At 43.3% G+C, this 7,588-nt stretch overlaps 1 pseudogene; it reads right to left on the reverse strand.

Moving 5' to 3' along the window:
- Positions 1-1,761: 1,761 nt before the first annotated feature.
- The window catches only part of LOC105529371, a 28,014-nt pseudogene continuing 22,187 nt past the window's right edge, over positions 1,762-7,588 (reverse strand).

Here is a 7,588-nt window from a genome sequence, read left to right on the forward strand (position 1 = left end):
AAAACTTCCTACAGGGAAGTCCAACTGAGTATGCTTGGAATGTTGCTGTGACACAGCCTGAATACAGGCACTAAAGTTCTACATATGAGGCCTAGTATTAAACTCAGATTTGTAGGGAAAGTGTGATTCGTGGCACAGAAGTTGGAAAAGACCTGATACTGTTGTAGGTCTTGCTGAGGACATCCGCAAGGCATGGCCTGATTAGAACTCCAATCCATAAGCTGCCATTTACTTTCTATGCCTCATTTTCTGACCCAGTTGCCGCTGCTTCATCTCATGAATTTGTTGGTGCTAAAGCTGTTGGGCTGGTTGTAACTACCCTGTAGCTTGAGTTGAGAACCAGCGAATGTTGCTGCTCATGCCCTGAATACACAAAGGTAGACTTGTAAAATAATCTGGATATAAGTTAGGATTCCATCTGTTATGCCAGTAGATAAAATCCTCACCATAAAGTCAGATCTGAAGTTCCTTTTTCTGCTGATTGTATTTGATATCTTCAAAATCAACGTTTAAGTTTTTCCTAGTCTTGTATTAAGTCATTATTATTATTATTATTATTATATGGAAGGAAACGTCCATGATCTCCACAAAATGTCAAGTTCATTTGCTGAGATGGATCAATAGATTCATGTTTTAAGACATTGCCTTTCTGCATTTGGCACAATATTATCTTGCTAATTACTGCCTTCACTCATAGATGCATTTAAAAAGCTCTTTCAAAGGGTGCTGTATTTGAAACAGGAAAAAACACCCAGACTCATTTTGTTGCATCATAGCCCTCAGAAGGGAAGTAGGATTAATGGAATCCTTATTTTGAGCTAATTTGGTAGCAGAGTATTTTCCAATAGTGCTACTGTTAGTCCTCATTAGTAAGAGTTCCATCATGACAGGGAAAGGGCTGATGATCTCATCCATCACGGCTTCTCCCGCAGTAAACATGATAAAAGATAACTTCTATTTTATTTTTGTAAATGCTCTGTTCCTTCTTCATTTGGGAGATGTCTTGAGTTGCACTGATACAATCTAGCCTGCCATTTTAAAAACAAAGATTGTGTTTAACTGAACCCATGTCCCCCATGTCCATTGCTTTTTTTTTTTTTTTTTGTAGAAAGCCTGTATATGCTCAGGCCTCTTTCTTCAGGCTTACTCATCTGAATATGGTTTTTGACTCAACAAAGTGTATTAGCAGCCTGATCCTCCATGAACACAATTTTGCTTCAGCATAGAACAATTTTTCTATGTTTCAGCACATCCCAGAACAATTTTTCTTTTTGGCATCCCAAACTGTAGGTGTAAAATCTAGTTTGTGTTTAGTTTTAGGTTTTTTTTTTTTTTTGGTTTAGGTTTCAATATGAATGGAGGTTGAAGTATGGCTGGATCAACTACTGTATAAAAGCCAAGGGAAGTGGAAGATTCATCTTTCTCTTTCTTGTCTGTCCATTAAGATACTTAAACCACTCTTGGGAATTTATGGCCAGGAAGTCTATTCAGCAGACTTTCTAATCGGCAGAGGAAGCACATTTCCATAAAAGAGTTTCTGGAGGAAGCTAGCAGCTCCATTAGTTCTACTGGGAGACAGTGCACTTGAAAGGTGTTTTTTGTTTTTTGTTTTTTGTTTGTTTGTTTGAGACAGAGTTTTGCTCTTGTTGCCCAGGCTACAGTGCAGTGGCACAATCTCCGCTCACTGCAACCTCCACCTCCTTGGTTCAAGCGATTCTCCTGCCTCAGCCTCCTGAGTAGCTGGGATTATGTGCTCCGTGCCTAGTGTGGCTGACGCTGAAGCTGAGCTCTGGCTTTGGTGCGGTTCAGTTCATACATCTCTGATGTTGACATCAGAAGCGGAAACCCTGGAGAATATTGTACAGTAGAAACACAAAAGATTTATAGTGATAACTAATACCAAGCCATTCAGAGCCTGATACATGAAGTTTCCTTCCCTGTTCAGGCTTTGAGTTCTGCTCTCTGGTATTCTGGCCTCTATTTCTGTTAGCTGGGAAGGATTTTAATGTAGCGTCAAGGAAACTCTTTTCTCAGGTGTGTGATACTGAGCCTATAAACTGTCTGCTCAGCTTAGTAATAAAATCTTGTGAAAAAGGTGTCATGCTATCCAAATGGGTAAACTCTGTAATAGGAGAGTCTCTGACGCCTGAAATATTATAGTTTGCTTTGATTCCCTCAAACTGGTTTGGTTTGATGTTTTCTGCCACTGGCGTGTACCCGCCTGCACCTGGGGCTGCGGGGTCCCTGCGGGCTCCCTGCGGGCTGCAGGCTCCGGGTTGCCGCGGAGACGCGTCTGCTTTCCCTCCGTCTTCGCGGGGGAGGCCAGGGCGCCTCGAGGCCTGGTCACATCCAACAGCTCCAGCAGGCTGAGGGCGAGCCCAAACTGGGGCAGGGGACAGTATATCTGAACGAAGACGCACCTGAGACGGTCTATACCCGTGGTGTCGCTGCCCGAAAGTGAGAGAAGGCTGCTCTTTCTAGCTGGAATCCAGGCCTGGGTGCTGCATGGTGGCGCCCCTCCCCGTGACCACCGCTGCGTTCTCTCGGGGTGAGAAAGGTGCCCCCACCATGTCCCTGCCCCTGGGCTTCTGGCCTGAGAAGCTCCAGCGTCCGCTACCTCCCCGGGAGGGAGTGGGGTGGGGCTGGGGGTGGTGGGGAGCAGGACATGTTCTGGATTCTCAGGTGGCCCCCTGCACCTTCCATTAACTTTTAGTATGGGACATGGAGATACTAAACGGCGTCTCAGAGAATCTCCTGGCTTTAGACACAGACTTCCCTAGCCCTGTTGTTTAGTAGCAATCTAATTTCCCTTCTGTAATGAGGATCTATGGCTGCAGCAATTGAGAAATGCTCTTCTTTGTTTCAGTGGCAGGAGAAGCCCCAAAAGGCCAGGTGCTTGCTTCAGCTGCCAGTTCAAGAGCCCCATTGTTGTTGGGCTCAGACCAACAACAGGCAGGGCTCAGAGTTGTGGGGACAGGAAGCAAAAGTCCTGCAACTGAGTTGTTAGCGAAAGAATAAGGGGAATCCCCTTACGGCCATTCCTTGATCCTGGGCTGGTGGAAGAAACAGTACCATGCATCAGTCCCTCTCTCCCTCTCTCCCTCTGGCATTCTGTAAGATAGAATCTATCCTTTTAGGGTGTTGCCCCCTAATTGGTACCATCTGTAGTTGAGTTTTTGGTAAGCCTCTTATCAGCTTGTTACCATGACCCACGTTTTGTGGTCATGGGTTACCTGGTAAGGCCAGTGAATTTCAAGGGCATCAGTCCATCACTGTGCTGTTTTGTGAGTGCAGATGGTGCTGGCTAGTACATATTTTGGCAGGGAGAGCTAATCCATATTCAAAATAGTGTCTATTCCAAGGAGGACAAATCAGTTCTCTTTCTGTGATGTAAGTGGCCTGATATAATCAATCTGTCACCAGGTGGTTGGCTGATTTTCCCTGGGGAAAGGGTGCTATATTGGAGACTCGGCTTTGGTCTCTGCTGTTGGAAGATCCCACATCTGGTAATGTTGGTAGCAGGCCTCAGAGAGGAGAACTCACATTACTGATCCCTGCCAATATGGCAGCTTTGCATTTGGTAAAGAGGCTGACTGAAGGAATGTGGTTTTTTTTTTTTTTTTTCTTTGAGACGGAGTTTCACTCTTGCTTCCCAAGCTGGAGTGCAGTGGCACTATCTCGGCTCACTGCAACCTCCATCTACTGGGTTCAAGCAATTCTTCTGCCTCAGCCTTCTGAGTAGCTGGGATTACAGGGGCGTGCCACCACACCCGACTAATTTTTGTATTTTGAGTAGAGACAGGGTTTCGCCATGTTGGCCAGACTGGTCTTGAACTGACCTCAGGTGATCTGCCCGCCTCAGCCTCCCAAAGTGCTGGGATTACAGGCGTGAGCCACTGCACCCGGCCAGGAATGTGATTTTGTCTACCTGTCGAGGTTGCCCTTCGGTGAGTATGCACAGAGGATGCAGATATCCACAACACCCATATACCTCTTTGACTGGAGACATTCCTATTAAAGCCAAAAATAAGACAAGCACGCCAGCTATCCCCACGTCAGTCAACATTGTAGAGAGAATTTGGTTAATGTAGTGAGACCAGAAAAATAGGAAGTGTCTACTATAGACACTGGTTGCTTGAGCTCATAGGACTTGCTCAGAAGCCTTATGAAGTGCATCTCAGAACTGTCTGCATAGGGAAATAAAGGGGAAAGTACTTTTCCACTTACCCCTATTCCCCATCTGTCAAGGATTTCCTCCTCAAGCATTAACTCTCCCTCCCCTACCCCACTTCTGGGTTCTCTGTGTGAGTGCTGCTGAGCAAATTTCCAGGGCAGGAAGAATTTCCAGGACATAGTAAGGGTACCATCAGGTTGCACCTGGGTGGCAAAGAAGTCAGAAATGGTGAGCAAGACATATCCAATATTAAGTGTATAATAATTAGGAAGAGAAACTAATTTACATAAACATGATTATTAGAAAATTCAAAGAATATCATAAACAGAATTAATAAGAGGCCTCAACAGCATTTCTAGGTTGACCAATGTACAAAAATCCATAGTGGTTTTGTATATTGATTAGAAAAGGCAATCAAAGGCTAGGTGCAGTCACTCACGCCTGTAATCCCAGCACTTTGGGAGGCCGAGGTGGGCGATCACTTGAGGCCAGGAGTTCAAGACCTTCCTAGTCAACATGATGAAACCCCGTCTCTACTAAAAAGGCAAAAAGTGATCCGGGCAGGGTGCAGGCCTTGCAGGCTTTGCAGGCCAGTAATCCCAGCTACTCAGGAGTCTGAGGCACGAGAATGAGCCTGAGGGGAAGGTTGCAGTGACCTGTGATTGCACCACTACACTCCAGTCTGGGCAACAGAAGGAGACTCTGTCTCCAAAACAAAGCAAGAAAAACCAAACAAAACATAAAACCTTAAAACTCCCCAAACTCCTATTCCTGAGGCAAATAGGCAAAATACTAAATTATGATAAAACATAATGGAGGTTCAGGGATGTTCATTACATTATTTTCTACATTCATCTTTATGTACAAAAAAACTTAAGTCCAGTTAAGGCCGATTGGTTTAATCTGAATTCTGACTTTATTTCTCTGTGAGAATTTGAGCTTTGTTCTCCCTTGTGTGCCATCTTTATTCTCTAGTCCGCTTCTGTGGTCACAAGATGGCTGCCAGTAACATCTGGGGCTTCATGCATCCTTGTTCACATACAGAGAGAGACCTCTCGGAGCTATTGTGAAAATTTTCTGAGCTTCTCAGAGTATCTTGGGTCAGGTGCGCACTTCTACATCAATCCTGGTGGCTGGGGGAATTCCATACCCTGACTAGCTTGGGCAGGACTGTGTAAATTAATCAATATGGCAAGGGGGATGGGACTACCCTCATTGGCTGAGGTTGTCCATCCCATTAAAACCACATAGCTACTACACAGTGGTGACAGACGGAAAGAGTATTGGGAGGGTCAGGTGCGGTGGCTCACGCCTGAAATCCCAACTCTTTGGGAGGCCAAGAGGGTGGACAGTTTGAGCCCAGGAGTTCAAGACCAGCTTGGGCAACATGGTGAAACCCCACCTCTATTAAAAAATACAAAAGTCAGCCGAGTGTGGTGGCGCACACCAGTAGTCACAGCTACTCGGGAGGCTGAGGTGGGGGGATCGCTTGAGCCTGGGAGGCAGAGGTTACAGTGAACTGAGATCGCACCAGTGCGCTCCAACCTGGGTGATAGAGCAAGACCCTGTCTCAAAAATTTTAAAAGAGTATTAGGAGACAATGACTATGTATGTAGGTATAGTTTTATTTTTTTTAAACATATGAATTTGAGACCATGCTGTATGTATGGCTAAAATATATTTAGAGTTTTTTGTTTAGAGCAGGATTATTTGTATCAATAATAGTTTCTAAAAACCTGGATTCAACCAAAATACTTAACTAAAAGGGAACAAAAATATGGGCTATTATGCCAGTATTAATAATGACAAATCGTAGACTTAGCTTTTTCAAAACTTGGCAATGACTTGGCAGTGAAGTAAATAATAAAAAGTCATGTTGATGTGATTTTTCTGTCCAGTAATAAATTATTACCTCAGATAATAATTTAAATCCATCTTTACTATGTCTTCCTGAAGAAAAAGTGAATGCTTTGGGCAAGAAAAACAGTATTCAGTGGTTCAGTGGGTGCTTTATTAGATGTAGTCACAACTCCATTATTCCCTTTCATGGTTCTCATGTTTTCAACATCATGAATGTTTCAGGACTTCTTTTTGTATTCCGATTATGTCATTTTTTTATTTGTCCTCTTGGTCCTATAATTCCCCCCTGCATCAGAACATTAGAATCTACCTACTTTACTAGGAAGCAGTCTCAACCAGTTGAAAACATGAGTGGAAAAAAGTCATGTGCCAGTGGAAGTGGGGCAAATATATGCAGTTTAAATTCTGCTTTTTCACTTAACACTTCCTCATAACATTAAATATTCTCCAAAATATGTATTTTTAATATATTTAACTATTTTCCTATTGTTGGACATATAGGTTGCATATATTTATTTATTCATCGAGACAGGGTCTCACTGTGTCACAGGCTGGAGTGCAATGATGCGATCATGGTTCACTGCAGCCTTGACCTCCTGGGCTCAAGTAATCCTCCCACCTTAGGCTCCCCAGCAGCTGGGACCACAGGCACATGCCACCACATCTAGCTAATTTTTTGACTTTTTTGGTAGAGATGGGGGTGTCACTTTGTTGCCCAGGTTGGTTTCAAACTCCTGGACTCAAGAGATCCTCCTGCCTTGGCCTCCCAAAGTGTTGGGATTACAGGTGTGAGTCACAGTGCCTGGCCATATTACTTTATTATGGAATGAAACAAAATGTTAAAGATGACATATGTTAAGAGTACAATGGAGTTACATACCAGGTGCTGAAAAGACTTCTCAAAGTAGATGGCTGAGCTCGAGCTGATTTCTGATAGTTGATAGAGTGCTGAGTCGTTTCATTAAGAATGGAAGAGAGAGGGAGCGAAGAAGACAAAGTAGGAAAAACAGAAGGAAGACAGAAATAAAGAAGTGGGGGAAGGAGAAGAGAAAAAAGATGAAGGAAAAATCATTAGTATCATGCTTAGCAGCTGCTCAACATATACAGTGTTCTGAACCACCAGCCCATTTCTCCATCTCATCTTTAAAAGAAAGATCTTTCCAATGTAGTTCACTCTTTCCTTCAAAATGTTTTTTGTTGTTTGAATTTTACTATTTTTAGCTGATGAAAAGCCAAACAACTCATGGAAAACTTTCCTATGAGGTAGTAGGAGGAACCACTGAACAACATTCCAAATGTCTTATTTCAAGTGATTACACGTAAGATTTGTTTTTCTCCTATGCTCTTCCACTGGATAATGAGGAATATATACAGATGTTTATTTTGTAATGGCTCCAGCTCCTCTTGTAGATCCTATCATGGTGTATCCTCTAAAATCTAAACATACTTGGCAGGTGATTTTTCCTCTTTTGACCTCCCTCCTTTGAATGGCCAACGACAGAATATTTCCACTTCCTAAGTTTGGCTCTTTTACTTCTTTTTTCTTTCTTTTCT

The sequence above is a fragment of the Mandrillus leucophaeus genome, unplaced genomic scaffold, assembly GCF_000951045.1.
Source record: "Mandrillus leucophaeus isolate KB7577 unplaced genomic scaffold, Mleu.le_1.0 Scaffold760, whole genome shotgun sequence".
NCBI lineage: Eukaryota > Metazoa > Chordata > Mammalia > Primates > Cercopithecidae > Mandrillus > Mandrillus leucophaeus.